This window comes from Grammomys surdaster, unplaced genomic scaffold, assembly GCF_004785775.1.
Source record: "Grammomys surdaster isolate TR1022 unplaced genomic scaffold, NIH_TR_1.0 67, whole genome shotgun sequence".
NCBI classification, from domain to species: Eukaryota; Metazoa; Chordata; class Mammalia; order Rodentia; family Muridae; genus Grammomys; species Grammomys surdaster.
Genome location: NW_021604569.1, coordinates 1249549 through 1266836, shown reverse-complemented (window position 1 = coordinate 1266836; position 17288 = coordinate 1249549).

Sequence of the window (17288 nt, the reverse complement as noted above, 5' to 3'; positions counted from 1 at the left end):
GAGTTCCAGGACAGCCAGGGCTACACAGAGAAACCCTGTCTCGAAAAGAAAAAAAAAAAAAAAAAACCTTAACCTTGGCTGGTCCACTCCCTGAGCTGTTCCTGCCAACTACCTCTTTCCAGAGAAGTCTAAAAAGCAGAATGTCTCCTGGTCCTCAGGACATCTAAATATTCCTGATCTGTAAAGCTCAGACACCTTACAGGAAATGCTCTAACGGGGGTGTTCCTATCTATTTCTAAAAATAGAGAGGAAAATAACTTATAACAATTTCATTTCTCAAGACAATTTACCTCTACTAGCCGCCTGGACTGTCTTCTGTCACAATTCTCCATATAGTCTAATTGCATGTATGACAATTAGTTTTCTAAAATACAATCTTACTCTATGATAATGTTTAGAATTTTTTTTCCTGAAACAAAAAACAAACCAAGTTTCTTTGATGATACTCAAATCTACTTTATTATTTTTAGTAACTAATGAGTATTCATTATATGAATATACCATCATTTCTTTCTGTTACAAACTTTGGATTACAATTAATTTGAAAGTGCTTTAAATGCCAAACAGTCCCATTGACAAATAGGTACTTTATAAAACATCAAGTGATGTCAAGAGGGGAAACGTACAGAAAAGGGAAAAGGAAAAACTAAAGCAAGCAGGAATATTCTGTGCAGCCAATGAGAGGCCTCAGTGCTTCGGGGAGTTTGTAGACAGCAAACTGCAGACAACTTGGTGTGGCTGGTGCAATGACAGCACAATTGTATGTCACTGAAGCAAGAATGTGCAATTGCCAACAAACGCTGTTTTAGGCCCTGGGGGAGTCCCGCGGTTAGAGAAGTACCCTGGGGCTTTCTTGAGACCTGATGAATCACACGAGCACCCTCAGGGCCACTTCTCGTTACTGTCATCAGTCTGGGGTACTCTGAGACAGCCACTGTGCCTTTTTAATTCCTCAAATTTACAGTTGTGTCAAACTTACACTGTGTCTTTTTAAGTCCTCAAACTTACAGAAAGAATTGTGTGGCAAAGGTTCCAGATTTCAGCATCAATAGGCTTCCAGACAGGACTGGGGGCGGGGTTCATGTGATCTTCTTCCTGTGTTCTCTTCCCTTTCCTTCATCTCTCATTGTCTCCGGATTTTCCAGGCATGATTAGGGTGAAATTAGTGTTTTTTGGGTTTTTGTTGTTGTTTTGTTTCGTTTTGAGACAGGGTTTCTCTGTGTAGCCCTGGCTGTCCTAGAACTCACTCTGTAGACCAGGCTTGCCTCGAACTCAGAAATCTGCCTGCCTCTGCCTCCCAAGTGCTGGGATTAAAGGCGTGCGCCACCACCCAATATATGCACTTTAGAATAGAAACTCTACCTCAGGAGCTCTCAATTTCTCACATTTAGGAAATATTAACAGAAATGGTCAAGGCACTACACATCAGTTGACAGTGTTTGCTTAGTTTCCGTGGAGTGTTTCTGTGCTTTAAACCCTGAATTGTAAGCATGTTCACACAGAGAGACACCTTCTGCAGTTGACATGTGCATTTATGCAACTAATACAAGAAATCAGCTACACTGAGCAGAGTCGGATGTGAGAGGAAAGTACTGTAACAGTGGACAGGCAAACACTGCATCTGTTTTCTATGGTCCTCTGTTCCTGCGCTTTCAGGAATTTCTGTTTTTCACCAAATTAAAAAAAAAAATTTGCATCCCCTGTCCTTTTGAAAAAAAGCTATGCACCCTCATCTGTAAAAGAAATGTATGCATGGGTTTGTATGTTGTTAGTGCTGCTAACTTCCCAGGTGCCAGGTAAAGACTCTGAGAGAAGGGGTGTGCTCCTGCACTGTGGGGACCTGGCCACCTCTGTTTCCATCTTTATCGCTTGTGAGGATAGCAAAGCTTCTCATTTTCTTTTCTGGAAAATGAGGAATTTGAGTTAGATGATTTCTAAGTTATCTTTTGACTTGATTTCTTGTTTGTTCCTTCTTGCCATCCCCTTAGCATGTTCTCTGAAGGTATTCAGTGTGTGTTCCTCCAGGTTGTGAGAAAACACTATAAAAGACTAGGTCTGGATGCCATTAGTCCACGGTGAAAACTGTTTACATTAAATACATACTGTATTTAAATACACCTAACACTTAAAAGAATATTTGTGTGGCTTGCATTTCAAGAAATAAACTTTATGTGTGTTTCTAGATGTGTAAGCTCTTGAACAGAACAAGTACACATACGCATTTTCATTTTTCTTTCTCTTCCTTCCCTACATCCTTGAAAACTCATTGAGTCCACAATGGCCTGGGTTTCTCAGATGTATCATAGACTCTGTATCTTCCAACCCAGAAACCTGTGTTCTAGTTGGACAAGGTAACACAGCTAAGGACACATGAGATAACTTCATTACCAGTTATTGCAACTACATACAAGGCACTCTGGCCACAATCCTTAGCATAAAGGCTCTAGACATCCCTGTGGATGGCCAGGCAGGTTCTTGTGTCCTCCTTAGATTAAAAAACAACAACAACAACAACAAAAACAAAAAGACAAAGAACAACAACAAAAAAAAACTCCACCAAGATTATAGGACCATAGTTCTATGGAAACAAAGGTGAGTCTGTTTTGCTATTCATAATTTAAGCATTTGGAAAACATTTGTGATAGTCATAAAGATTAGTACATACTCTGATTGTTGTTATAAAAACAGAATCATAATAGCTGGCAAGGATCGGGAGTAACAGACAACCTCAGGGTCTACCTGTGGTAGAGTACGCTGGCGCAACCATGTCAGAAGTCAATTTTGAGCAGGGTTTGGTGACAGACATCTATAATTCCTGATGTTCTGGAGGTCAAAGGGGAGGACTGCAAATTTGAGGCAAATCAGGAAAATATATCAAGTTTCTCTTCCAATACACCCTACAAAGAAAAAAATGGGACTTTTCTAATATAATTGGAGGTACTATTTATATACTGAGAAATTCTCACATATAGGCCAAAGATATATAAGCAGTTAATAAGTTGTGTTTAATTTATACCGCCAGCTGTTATACAACATAACAACTGAACAATTAGTCTCACAGACATAATCTGCCACATCCAAAAGTCCACATGCAGTAGAATTCCATTTTTACAGAGTTGAGAACTAGGCAAAATGGACCGTAGAGATCTGAGAGGTCTCCAGTTCATTTCTATGAGCGATGGTGAGTAGGGTGTGGGTTCAAGGGCTTGGAGATTCCAATCATACCCCATTTCTTCATGTTAGTAACAGTTACACTGAAGAACTCATTTTGTGAAGATCTTCTGAGCTATGAGTTCACTAGAGTGCACAATTTTGAAAAGTACCAGACGCTCTGTGTGGACATAGGTTAACTCTACATTTGTGTACAAGTGTAAATTCACTGGGAAATAACAAAACCTCTGTTGCCTTTCAGTATCTGGTACTTGTATTCCCAGCACATACTTGAGCAATGGGATTCAGGTGAAGATGACTCTATCACCCATTAGCTTTACAGTCTTTAGCCTTGGTTCTGGTCAAACGAGAGCCACTAAGATGGCTTATTGTGAGGGTTATACAAGATACACTCATGAACATATTTTGCAGACAGGAAGGAGCTACAAATCCAATTTTTAATGGTCCAACAAATGTTCAGTGGGACGATATTCATGTATGAAAGCTCATGTTAAGCTGAAGCTGAGGCCTTTAACAACATGTATCAAAGGATGGACTGAGCTTGAATAAAATCTGAAATATAAATTCTTCATATTTTTCTGTGTGTAGACAGAGGAAAAGTTAATATTAGTTAATTTTGTGTCTGGTTCTTTGGTCAAGCATATGTAGACAGTGCTGTGAGATATTTTTTTAAAGATGTGACTAACATTGAAATCAGTAGATTTGGGGTAGATCAGATTGTTCCTTGTATGTGAATGAGCATCTTCAACCTGATGGGCATCTTAACAGAAAAGCGTGGGACGCTTAAACATGGAAGACATCTTTAGATTCAAGACTGCAGTATCTGCTCTTCTCAAACCTACAGATTGCCAGCCTAACCCAAAGAGTTTGTATAAACATGGTACTGTGCTGTGGGTCGTGCGCATGCTGCAGGTTCAGCTCAGGCCCTGATGTTGCCGCTTGCTTGAGCGGGAGACAACCTTACTGATATCTTTGCCTTTGAGTGAAAAAAGACATTGTGTGCTATCTCTAAATGTCATTTGTTTGTTTGTTTATTTGTTTGTTTGTTTTTTCACTTCTCACCATCTGATCATTTTCAGTAGAATACCGAATGTCCTTAAAAAGCCATCAATATAAGCAGATATATGAGAATCCCTGAAATTGTATTGTAAGTGATACACAGTAGATCCTTGGAACAACTGATACAGCACTGCAGCCCCATATAAGTATAGTATATTAGCATTTCTGTCGTAATTCCCAAAATTATCTCCAAAAGACACAGGGTTGGTCAGCCCCTTGTGAGACTGACTTGCTGTCAACTCTCCCTTGATCTCTCTACTCTGAGCCTCACACACATTACAGGCTGAGCTGCGGCTGATGCTGCCAGAAGCCGACAATTTAGTGTTTACCATGCTATCTGTAGACTGTGTAAACGGAAGGTATGATGGGATACACACTGAATGATGAAATTAATACTGCTAGTTGTTTGATATGTTTGGGAAGAAGTGACTAGTGGGAAGGAATCAAAGATTATGCCCCACGACTAACAAAAGGGTTATTTGAGTAAAATAGTTTGTGTGTTTGTGTGTGTGTATAAGAGAGAGGGGGAGGGGTCAGGGCACAGGGCATGTACATGTGTAACTCAGAGGACAACTTGCAGGAGTCGCTTTTCTTTCTTTCTTCCTTTCTTTCTTTCTTTCTTTTTTCCTTCCTTCCTTTCTTTCTTTCTTTCTTTCTTTCTTTCTTTCTTTCTTTCTTTCTTTCTTTCTTTTTTTTTTTTGGTTTTTTTGAGACAGGGTTTCTCTGTGCAGCCCTGGCTGTCCTGGAACTCACTCTGTAGACCAGGCTGGCCTCGAACTCAGAAATCCACCTGCCTCTGCCTCCCAAGTGTTGGGATTAAAGGCGTGTGCCACCACCGCCCGGCACTTTTCTTTTTTCATTATGGGATCTCAAGGATTGAACTCAGTTCCTCAGATTTGGAAGCCATTGTGGCAGCATGAATTTATTAATAAAATTGGTTTCAGTGAGAAGCACGGTTTCTGTATTATTATTTTACAGTATGTACAACACAATTTTTATTTATAATTTATTTTAAAATGTTTAAAACCGGAGACTAATGAGATGGCTCAGTGAGTAAAAATTCTCATTACTGCACCTGATAACCTGAGCTTGATCTCCAAGACGCATATGTAGCAAGACTGAACCTAGTTTTCCTTCTCTTCTGATCTCCACGTGCACACCCAGGCACACAAACAAATAAGTACAATTAAAGACATAGAAAACCAAGCCTAATTTCTTAATAGAATTGTCTAACAATGCAGGCATTTGTAATGTTGGGGTGATGGCAACTAGAAGAGACCATAGAGTAAGGGGAGAGATGGAGTAGAGCAACCCAAAGGCTTGTCTTGGGGTGGAGCTACATATAGATCACCTAGCAACCACTCTTCTGATTACGTCAGGTACACACAGCACACTTAAAGAAGATTCCAGCACAAATGCAAGCCTGACAGAGAAGACAAAGAACCACTGTGATTATGTTCTATTTAGAGACTCCACAAACTTAAGAGCATGCACACATTTCTTTGGAAAATTCCAAAATTAGGATGTGTATTGATTTCCACTAGGCATGTGCTCAAGTGCTAAGTGGCAAAGTTACAAGTCACACAGCAGGATGTCCATTAAGATACCTAAAAACAAGCGATTTCTAAAAAATCATGTTTATAAAGCTTTGAATTGTGTACAGTTCTTGACCAGGCTTTACGATCCAGGATGTATCAAAATATTGTTAGCCAGTTCTTTATTGTTGCTTTCATTTTATTTATAAACTTATTTATTTATAACTTTAGACATTTATGTATGATGCGTGTGTGCCTGTGTGTGTATGCGTGGGTGTGAGTACACTCATGCTTATTTGTGTAGAGGCCAGAGGTTGACATTGGGTGTCTTCCTCCATTGCATGCATTTAAGGAAGGATGGCCTTTCCAGATTTAATTTTCTTTCTTATGATTGTGTGAGAGGGCAGGAGTACAGATGGAGGTCAGAACACAGCTTCTGAGGACGGTTCTCTGCTTCCGCTCTGGGTCCCAGGGACTGAACTCGGGTTTTAGTTTCACACAGCAATTGCATTTATGAGCCACCTAGCCATCCCAAATAATTAATTCTCTTTAATTTAAAAAAATGTGGGTGGGGCGAGGGTGAGAACTGGTGCACTCACATGTGAGGGTTGAAGAGCAGCGTTTGAGTCAGTCTTCTGTGTCTCCTGTGGGTTCCAGGATCAAGCTCTTGTCAGGCTCACATGGCTTGTCACTTTGGTTTTCTGAGCCACCTTACCAACTATCGCTTAAGAGAGAAAGAAAGAAAACCTAGAAACAATGTATATCTTTACCAATAACATTATTCCTAGAAACTGGCTCACTTGACTATAAATAATCTTAATAAGTTAAGTTTTAATGGAAGCCATTTAGTACAGGAAGTAGAAAGAGGAAAGTTATCAACATTTTGACTTTCTTATGCCTTGGAAAAATTTTACATAATTAACATTTGTCTTGGCAATCTTGAAATTCCGCCTTCCACTCTTTTCTCTTGTGTCTTGGCTTCTCTTTCCATCGGGTCCTAAAATTCTAAAGCTAATTCAATTATGGTAGCTGTGGCCCACACAGTTTGGATTCATCTCTCCTAAATTCTTCATCCCTGGAGTCTCTGACACAGCTCTGGCATGTTTGCCTTGCTTATTTCTGTTGACAGCACTATAGCCTCTATAACTGGGCAGAGACTAAGAAGCTTGTCTAAGTGTCTGAAGCCGGTGGATGCAGGGAGCGTCTTTTACAGCAGTTAGAGCACATTTGTTCTCTGTTCAGCAGTAGCAAATTGCTGGCGTTTTTTAGGAGGAAAGGATCCCCCTCCTACACTAGCAAGACGAATCATCCATAGTTAAAAATAAGAAAACACATGGAACACGTTAGTGTTGTTCACTAACTTTATGTGTTGTTCTGCGTGTGGAGATGAGAGCACAGCTTTAGGTAGGTAGTTCCTTCCTCCTGTCCACAGTGATTTACAGGTATCTGGCTCAAGTCATAGGGCTGGGCAGCAAGCACCTGTACCACTGAGCCATCTTCATGATTCTATTAATGTACTATGTTTATTTCCCCCCCCCCCCCAGACAGTACTGAACTTGTTAGTGTTTGGTATGTTGTATAACTATCGGAAGACTTTCCTAGCTCTGTTCATTTTCTGCTTACAGGTCATGTTTATAATGAGGGTGAGGTGCGATTGCTGTCACTTGAAAAACAGTAAAACTGAGACACAAGGAGTTAATTGTAGGGTTGTAACAGAACCCAAGATGATGACTCTGAACCCAGCATTCTATCTTGCAGATCACAGGCAAGATCTATCACCCCCTGTAGCTAGTAAATTATTACTATAGCAGCCAGGCAGACTTTGAAACCATTCCAGGAACTCATCCTGGGGTTTTGAAGTTCCATTTAAAAGAAATCAGAGCAGCTGTTCATCCTTGAAAGGAGTGGGGAATTTTATATGCAAAGATTAATACATCCAGACAGTAGTGTTTAACTAAGAGTAGATTTACTTCCCAACTTGACCTCTTAACGTTTGCTTGATGAAAATATGTTGAGCCAATTGTGGTTGTCAGGAAACGTAGTAAATATTGCTGGGATTTGATAGGCAGTAGCCAGGGGTTCTAATAAACATCCTACAAAGCACAGGACATGACAAAGAAGGCTGGGACTCATGAAGGGCATAGTACTGGCACTAAGAAGTCAGTCTCAGCTCAGTGTGGTGGTGAACACCTTTGATCCCCGCACTTGGGAAGCAGAGGCAGGAGAATCTCTGAGATCCAGGCCAGTCTGAGTTCCCGGACCACCAGGGCTACAAAGAAAGAAATCCTGTCTCCAGAAACAAAAAACAAACAAAAGTCTCTGCCTCCGCCTTAGGTCTGCCTTGTGTAACAGTAACTAGTACACTCCCCTGCTTGACACATGTATAATTTCTGCCTTATCTTGGGCCAGAGTCACAGTGAGAGAGCTAGAATCTTACCCTAGATTTTCCAATTTATTCATATTTTTATAATACTATTTTTAAAATAGGTTCAGAAACCATTAGAAATTAGTTTGAGATTATTTCAAATGCTTAATTAGTAATTGCTAAATCAATTTTTAGTAACTTTTATCTCAATTTCAACTATCAATATTCTCCCAAATATTACAAAATGATAATCTCATAGGACCAACTTAATACAGTGCTAAAATACAGAAAATATTAATGAAGCCTTATAGGGTAGGTTAAAATAAAAGTATTAAAAAGTATTATACACTAAAAAAAAGTAAGAATCCTTAGCCCTACACTCTAGTACATCCTTCTAAAAATCATCCAGGCACCTATAATCAACCATCTGTAATATATGTGTGTGTGCACATCCTATATGTATATATTTTATTTAGTGAATCCCAGCTTCTTAAACTCTGTGCTGCTCCCCACGTGAGGTCATGTAACTGATTGTGGAAGTTGATAAAAAATTGGCAGCTGAACAAAGGTTTCTGAAGGCACACCAAAAATTACACCAGAAAGCCGTCAGGCTTCTTACATCTTACAGCTTCCCAGAAGCTGTGGTTCTGAATGGGTGACACGTTCACTTTGCAGAGTGCATGCAACATGGATGAAACACCAGTGAGCACTGTCTGCTGAAACACCAGCTTGGCACTGAGACGTTCTGTATGAACTGCAACATTTTTAGTGTATATGCAATGCTTTCTGACCTTATAGCATCTTACAGCCTAATTATGGAAAAGAAAAACTTTTCATATTCTCCTATTACCATTATTTAGCATGTAAGCATCCAGTTAGTCCATCTTTGAATTATAGTGTAGAATGTTTAATTTTTAATTAATTAATTATTTTATTTATTTACAGCCCAAATGGCTGCCCCCACTCACAGAGTTCTTTCCCCAACCCCCTCCCAGAATGTTTGATTTTGAAAGCTGCTTCTTTGAGTTGCTGACAAGTTTCTTTACAAAAGAAAACATTGTTCAATGAATTTTATCTTGGGATAGGACAGAATTTCCAATTTTTGAAATAGCCCTAGACATACTTCTGTATATTTATATGAAATGGCATTCTTACCCTTAACGACTATAAATTCGAAATATTGACCAGTGCTGAAAACTGTGATCTGCATTAACAGATACTCAGCAAAATTTTGTCTTTATGTAAAAATAAAGAAGTATACCCACCTTGTTACTATGCAGATTTTGATTTCATCTTTACTAAACGGTAAATTAAATTTCATTAGAATAAATTTATGGTTTAATATCTGTAAATATCACATTTATATACCTACTTGATATGTCTGTACACCTGCAATAACATAAAAGTTTCTTGAATGAAAAAGGTTATAAGTGGAAAAAGTTTAAGAAGCCCTGTCTTTAAAAAAATCTCACAGGCATGCGCATGCGTACACACGCACACACATACACGCATCACTGAGAGGTTCCGCAGATACTGTGTTTTGGACTAAGGATTCCCACCTGCTGTATGGACAGTTCACACGAAGTCGCCCACTGACGAGTCCCCAGACAATTTATGTCCAGTTACACTGTCAAAGAGTAGCCACCCTTTGCGGTTGATTTTCTGTTAAGAACCCTTTGCAGCCTGATGAGCCTCCTTTCCATGTGGCTCCTTTCTCTCCGTGAGGGAACGAATGTGCACAGGCCGGTGTTCCCAGGGGCTCGTGCAGAGGATCATCACCGACCTGATGAGGGTGGAATGGTCGTGCGCAGCCTAGAGGAAACACCTACACAGCAACAAGCGGTAGTAATCACACCATATGAAAATTACGTTTTGCTTTGATTTTTTAATTCTTTTTTTTTTTTTTTTTTTTTTGGTTTTTCGAGACAGGGTTTCTCTGTGTAGTCCTGGCTGTCCTGGAACTCACTCTGTAGACCAGGCTGGCCTCAAACTCAGAAATCCGCCTGCCTCTGCCTCCCAAGTGCTGGGATTAAAGGCGTGTGCCACCACCGCCCGGCAGTTGAATTCTTATAGAACATGTTTTAACAGGACATTCTGATGCTATCACTTTCGTAAACACAAATACGGCTTTGATTATTTGTTGTTGAAGACCTCCGCAGAGGGGAGACCCTCTCTCAAGTCTCAGAAAGTCGCGACCACCCAGTAATCTACTCGAGACACCATATACCGGAGCAATTGCGAGGTTATTTATTAGGGCGTGACAACTAGCTGCCGGTCAATTCGCATGCCCACGCAGGAGCTGAATTGACCCCGACTGCCAGTTTGAGGGGTGTTTTTAAAGGGAAAAACCACAAACCAAGGAAATGAGGAGGGGGTGAGGGGGTTGCTAGGGTGGTATAACATAAAAATAGTGGAACATTCCAAAGGAACCCAACCTACATGAGTCAGGATCAGATGAAAACTCTCTGTACGCTTATCTTTCTCAAGAATGTAGTCCTGTCCTGTCACTTCGGCCTTGCCCTGTCACTTCGGCCTTGCCCTGTCACTATGGTTCTCAGCTTGGTTCCACCTGACTAAATTGCATTCTTTCCTTTCTCTTTGCAGGTCGGCCAGTTCCAGTAATGGTGACTGGTCTTTCCACATTCCTAAAGAAAGCCTAAAGAATATTTTATATCTAAAAAGGATTCTATATACCCAGTATCCATAACTTTTCCCTCTACATTGTGTGAAGCCATCGCCATTGATAGACTAATAGCAGTGTTATTAAATTCATAGTCAGTAAGAAATGGGCACTCATAAAATACCAAAATAATTACACATAATTGGCTTTTTCCTTAAATAAAATTTACCTGGAGGAGTTAGGTTGTCGTTATTGTGTTACAGCTCTGAGAGGAAAGATATCCTGGCAGGTGAGAGCTGAAGTCACACTTTACAACAAATGTACACAGATTTATTAGGAAGGAAGAAACCAGGAGGGCTGTTGCCTCTGTGTGGGTGAGAAGCAGCAGAGAACTGAGCAGAAGATATAGTTTTGATAGGGTTCCTTGTGCAGAGCTTTCCAGGGTTCCTGGGTGGGGACTGATGGGATTTGAAGTCCTGAACTTGAGTTTTTTACTCTGTAGGGCGGGGCTGGGTCTTAGGGCAGTTACGCGTGGAGCCTGGTGGTTAGAGGTCCTCAGCGGAGGGGCTGGCCACTGGCATACAGCTATGGTTTTACCATTGCTCAGATATTCTCTGTCCCATTGTACTAATGGTGTTATCTTGCCCCAAATGTTTGATTTGAGTCTAATAAGACCCTTTCAGTAATGCCCAGTTTTTTTTTTTGTTTTTTTTTTTCCGAGATGGAATTTCTCTGTGTAGTCCTGGCATCCTGGCTGTCCTGGAACTCACTCTGTAGATCAGGCTGGCCTCAAACTCAGAAATCCACCTGCCTCTGCCTCCCAAGTGCTTGGATTAAAGGCGTACGCCACCACTGCCCCGCCAAATGTCCAGCTTTTTGTTAACTACAAAAATATGTAAACACATGGCGCCTAGAAGAAACGTACAAACTGAAAAAGCTGGGACATTCTACACAGGAGTGCCAGTATTTCTTAACAGCAATAAAAGAACTATATTGTTATATACTCCTAATTTATCTTTTTAATTTTAATTTTAATTTTTTGAGAATTTCATAGATGAGTCCCAAATCTGCATCATTATTTTCACACTTCCCTAAACACAACAAGATGTACCACATGGCCCTCAGCTGGATCCTAGTTCCAACAAAGCTGCGGCTGTAAAGGGCTCACGGGTAGTGAGAGGGATTGAATGTGTGGGGTCTACACAGCACACGATAGTGGAGTTATTATCAACTGTAATACTCTTTTGGCTAGGACTTAGCTTTTTTTTTTTTTTGAGACAGGGTTTCTCTGGGCAGTCCTGGCTGTCCTGGAACTCACTCTGTAGACCAGGCTGGCCTCGAATTCAGAAATCCGCCTGCCTCTGCCTCCCAAGTGCTGGAATTAAAGGCGTGCGCCACCACTGCCCGGCAGGACTTAGTTTTAAAATATACTAAGATTTAGGAGAAAAAATGTTACACTGACTTATGTCTAGCATGATATAGGGAATGTGCTTCTGAAGAAGATAGCAGATTTGGGGGCCCAAGAGAAAATGTTAACACACTGTGTGTTGGGCTCCCAGCATGAGAGCCAGTACTGTGAGTATTCTGTTCCACCCTACAGCCGGTTGTAATGCAGAGCCTAGTATGGAGTAGGGACTCCAGTACATTTGTTAAAGGACTGAAGATGCAAAAGGAAGGCAAAAATTACATACGCTCAGAGTCCAGCAAGCATTAACGCATGAGATCTCTATACCTAAAAGCAAGTGCACCTGGCACATTGTAACCATGTGACAGTGAGGGCTAAAAAACTAGGAAGGATCTTTAGGTAGTGTGTGGCTCAGTGGCTAGTGCACTGGAAGCAATCGCAGGGAGTGGAGTTAAAGAGCTGTAAACGCTGGGTGAGCCTGGCATCTGACCTGTAATTCCAGCTCTCAGGAAGCAGACCCTACAGCACACTGGCCAGCTAGACCAGCCACGGTGGTGAGCGCCGGCGTCCTGTGAGAGACCCTGGCTTAATGAATGAAGTGCAGAGAATTTAAAGGAGACCCCAAAGGTCAAATTTGTGCCTTCAAGCACATGTGTATATATGTGCACCTATACACACATGCAGACATACGCGCTCACGTGCGCGTGCACACACACACACACATACACACACGCATGCACGAGAGAAGGAAAAACTATGAAATTGCAAAGAGTAAAATGGAAAGGAGAAATCATTGAAATTGTAAAATAACTGTCAAAATAATGCTCTTAATTTAATTGCTCCATAGTTACTCAAAGACCTCGCGGTACTGAGGCAGTTTGCTGCGGTAAGAGAAAAATAATCTAATATTAAAAACTAAATTCTGGGTGTTTTTCAAGAGGTTTTTAGAAATATAGGTAACTCTTTTTCTCCCCTCTCCACCTTCTGCTTTTCTCCTTATACTGTTTTAGTAAGATAGTAAGACACACGTTTGCTGCTTTGCTGGCAAAATACATTCAAGTAGCTAAATATATCCAAGTAGAAATTTTTCTCTTTCATCTTTAACCAAAAAAATTAGTTAAATTTCTACTATATATATATTCAATATTAAATGTATGTATACATATATATGATTGAATTTAAATTAAAATAGTTAACATCAACACGAAGAAATACAATGTTGAAGGTATGCTTCAGTTGGTAAAGTTCTCACCCATTGTGCATGGAGCCCTAGGCTCAAGCTGCAGTTCTGCGTAAGTGTGATATACATGTCTGTAATTCCAGCCTTCAGAGATTCAAAATCATCTTTGGCTACATGGCAACTTAGAGGCACAGCTTAAACTACATGGGACCCTTTCAAACACACACATGTTTTTAAAAAAACTTCACCTTTTTTTCTTACATTTACATTCACAATGTGCTGTAGCAACAAAATTTCATTTATTCTTGAAATGAGATGTTACTATGGGATAGGTTTTTAAAGTGAAAGGCCAATGAATACAGATTAGTGGTAGATTGCTTGCCTAGCAGGCTTTAGGATCTGAGTTTTACCTCTAGCACTGAAACGACAGACTTTTAAAACATTTTTTTAAAACAAAAACATACACTCTCCAGGCAGTGGTGGCATATGCCTTTAATTCCAGCATTTGAGAGGCAGAGGCAGGTGGATTTCTATGAGTTCAAGATCATGGTTTACAGATTAAGTTCCAGGACAATCAGGGCTACACAGGGAAGCCCTGTCTCAAAACAAAACAAAACAAAACAAAGAACAAAAAAACAAAAACCAAAACAACCAATCAACCAACAAAAAAACAAAACCAAAACATACACTCATACAAATGCCAAAGGACAACCTATAGGTGTTAGTTCTCCCTTTCCACCGTGTGGTTTCTGGGGGCTTAAGCTTAGGTTGTCAGTCTTGGCAGCAAGTTCCTTTACTTACTGTGTCACTCATCCAACCATGCCCCACTCCTGTTTAAAAGTAAGCTGCTGCATGGCTGTAATCTCAGAATTCAGGAGGGTCTGTGGAGGGCTAGCATCTGTAGATCCAAGTGACCATCAAGAGAGAAAACAGTGTATCAGCTACAAACCATGCTGAACATAGTAAGAGAACATTTGAAATACGCTACCAAACTCCACTAGAATCCAACAATTCAGAAATTGTAAGGCCTAGAGCAGGCTGTAAGTGGCTAGTAGCTGGCATGTATACCATGGAAAGTCCATATGGGTAAAAAAAAAATGGATCTGAGATTTTGTGTGGCATATTTAACATTACCACCTACACATTCAGTGTAAAGCTGTTCTTGCTGAAGAGAAACCCCCTTTCCCTCCTACATGGTCTCTCAGCTTAGCTTTGGTAAGATCCGGAGGTGGTTCCCTATCTGCCAAGAACAAATATGCTAGCAGTGCCGTGCTCACAGAATCCATACTAGACAGATTGACTTAGCAGTATTTGATAATAATGCTCTGCACTCAACAACATTTAAGATGGCTTCTTTTCTTCCTCATCCTTTGTACATGTGTTTAGCATATATATGTGAGGGTCAGAGGACAACTTGCTAGAGTTGGTTCTCTCCTTGCACCTGTGGATCCAACTCAGTTAAAAAGGTTAAATTTTGAATGGTAATATGTACTTTAAAGATCAAAACTGCATAGAAAGATTAGGCAGAGATGCCTCACTCCCACCTGAGTCTATAGGCAATTACTAACTAAAAGGATTTGAGCAGATGTGGTGACTCCTGCCTTCAGAACTCGGGAGGCTCGAGTGAGAAGATCACAAGTTTAAGGCCAGCCTGAGAAACAAGAAGAGCAATTTAACCACCTAGATATTACAAGATGTCTGTTGCTTCATTAATCAAGGATCTTTTGAGTCAGATAAGAGAAATTTTATTTCAGAATAAGTGTAAACAAAAAATAAAATAAATATATTTTAAAAATAATGTTCCAAGGAAGACAGAAAGTACTTGTTTTCATGACAGATATGTAGCAGGACTTGGGAAGGAACCCACTGAGAACACAAATACCTGTGTTTGTGTTTTCTAATCAACTGCTCACTGATATTCCCACCCACTTTCCATCCCTCATTTTACAGCTTAGGTATGCATAAGCAAAAACATGGCTGTGTCCTTGCTGCTTGCTGTACACAAACTCAGTTCAAATCCCTAGTAGAATTCTGAAGAAATAGAAACTGGCCTGACTTGAGTTATGCACACATCCTTGCTTAATCAACTCTGGACTGTATACAAGAAATAGTGGGTGCCAGGGCTTAGGCCCGGTATAAGGAAATTTTGATAAAAGGACTGTGAACCAACCCAGTATTTCCCAAGCTGACAACCTGAGTCGTGCCAACCACAATCAATTGGGTGCTTATTTTACAGGCCTAAGGTCATCTTCAGCCCAGATGGGTAGGTACTGTCAATGATTCTGTGGGCAGAACAGACCTAGCAGAAAGGCATCTTTTATTGAATAGTCTGGAGGACTCTGTATCCCTAATTTGTGTTTTAACTTGTGTGGAGATGTGAGTGTGCGCCATGTGCGTGGGGTTCCCTGGGAGGGTAGAAGAGGGCGTCTGATCTTTTGGAGCAGGTATTACAGGTGGTTGTGGGACATCCAGTATGGGTTCTTAGAACTGTACTCTGGTCCCCCGGAAAAGTAGTAAGTGTTCTTAACCACTGAGCCCTTTCTTGAGTCCTTAGTTTTTGTTACTAGTAGAATTTCTTGTTTGAATGTGTCTATCTTCTAGGTGGTCAGTGCTGGATTGCATTAGATTTCTGAAAGTAGAAGCGTGAGGAAAGCTTGCATGAGACCCGACAATGGGACAGAGCATGGTGGAATTCAGGCTTTGGGGAGGCTTTGATCTGAATAATGGCAATGATCACAGTGTCTTTCTAAGGCTCTGAAGAGTTAGTGTAACCTGATAGAGATGGCTTGAAGAATGTCATGCTGAAACCAAAGCACAACCCTGCAGTGCCTGCGGTTCCCAGAAAAACACCTAAAAAAAAAAAATCACACATGGTAAGATTAACAACCAGCATTAAGGATGCACTTGAAATCACTAACCATGACCAGAAGGTCAGACTAGGCAGTGAATTGTATATTTGAAAGGTTTCTACAATGCTCTTGTCATGTAAGTGGCCTTATCAAAGTTTGACATTTTGGGATTACCACAGAATTCTGAAATGGATTATTGCGACTAGGTTTGGAGACTTTATACTGACAAGTGTTTGACCATTTCGGGACAGTTGTCAGGCAGGTGTTCTCTATGTCCTTACCTCTGAGTTGGCTATTTGCCTACTCAAATATACCTTGATTCTCCCTTGGGACAAACATCTTTTCCAGAGATACTGGAAAGGATCAGGTAAGGAAGAGAGAAGGGGAAATAGAGGGGAAAAAATCAAACTAATACTCTATTAAAATATGTACGATGATGGAATTTTTCAAGTCATTTAGGCCTTTATGGAATTTCTTCCTTTTTTTTTTTTTACTTTGATAAAAGCTCTGCAGGCATTATTGCCTATATTTTGATTGATATATATCACCAAGTCACTGACTTGAATACAGTTTTCATGAAAATATTTGCAAATCTACTCAGCTTTTTACAGTTTGCATATTGTTTCTAGAGACAAGAAATGAATAAAGCAGCCTGCTAAGTTCAGCAGGCAATGTGAGTTTCTTTCTCTCTATTTTGTTGCTTTGAAATGTGTAAAAGGAAAGTGTCTGCCTCTCAGAAGCCTGAGAAGACTCTCACAGGATCCACAAAAGCCTCTCTCTCTCTCTCTCTCTCTCTCTCTCTCTCTCTCTCTCTCTCTCGCTCTCTCTCTCTCTCTCTCTCTCTCTCTCTGTGTATGCATGTGCATATGCGTGTGAGCCAGAAGTTGACATTGGAAATGTCTTTCTCGATCATTCTACATATTATTTGAAAAATAAGGTTCCTCACTAAGTCCAGCTCTCACTAATATGGTTAGATGGAAGGCCAGTACGTCCCCGTGACCCTCCTGTGTCTTCCCCTCTAGTGTGAGGTTACAGACCTGTGCAGCTAGCTGTCTTTTATGTGGATTCTGGAGGGTGAATTGAGGCCCTCATGCTTGCACAGCC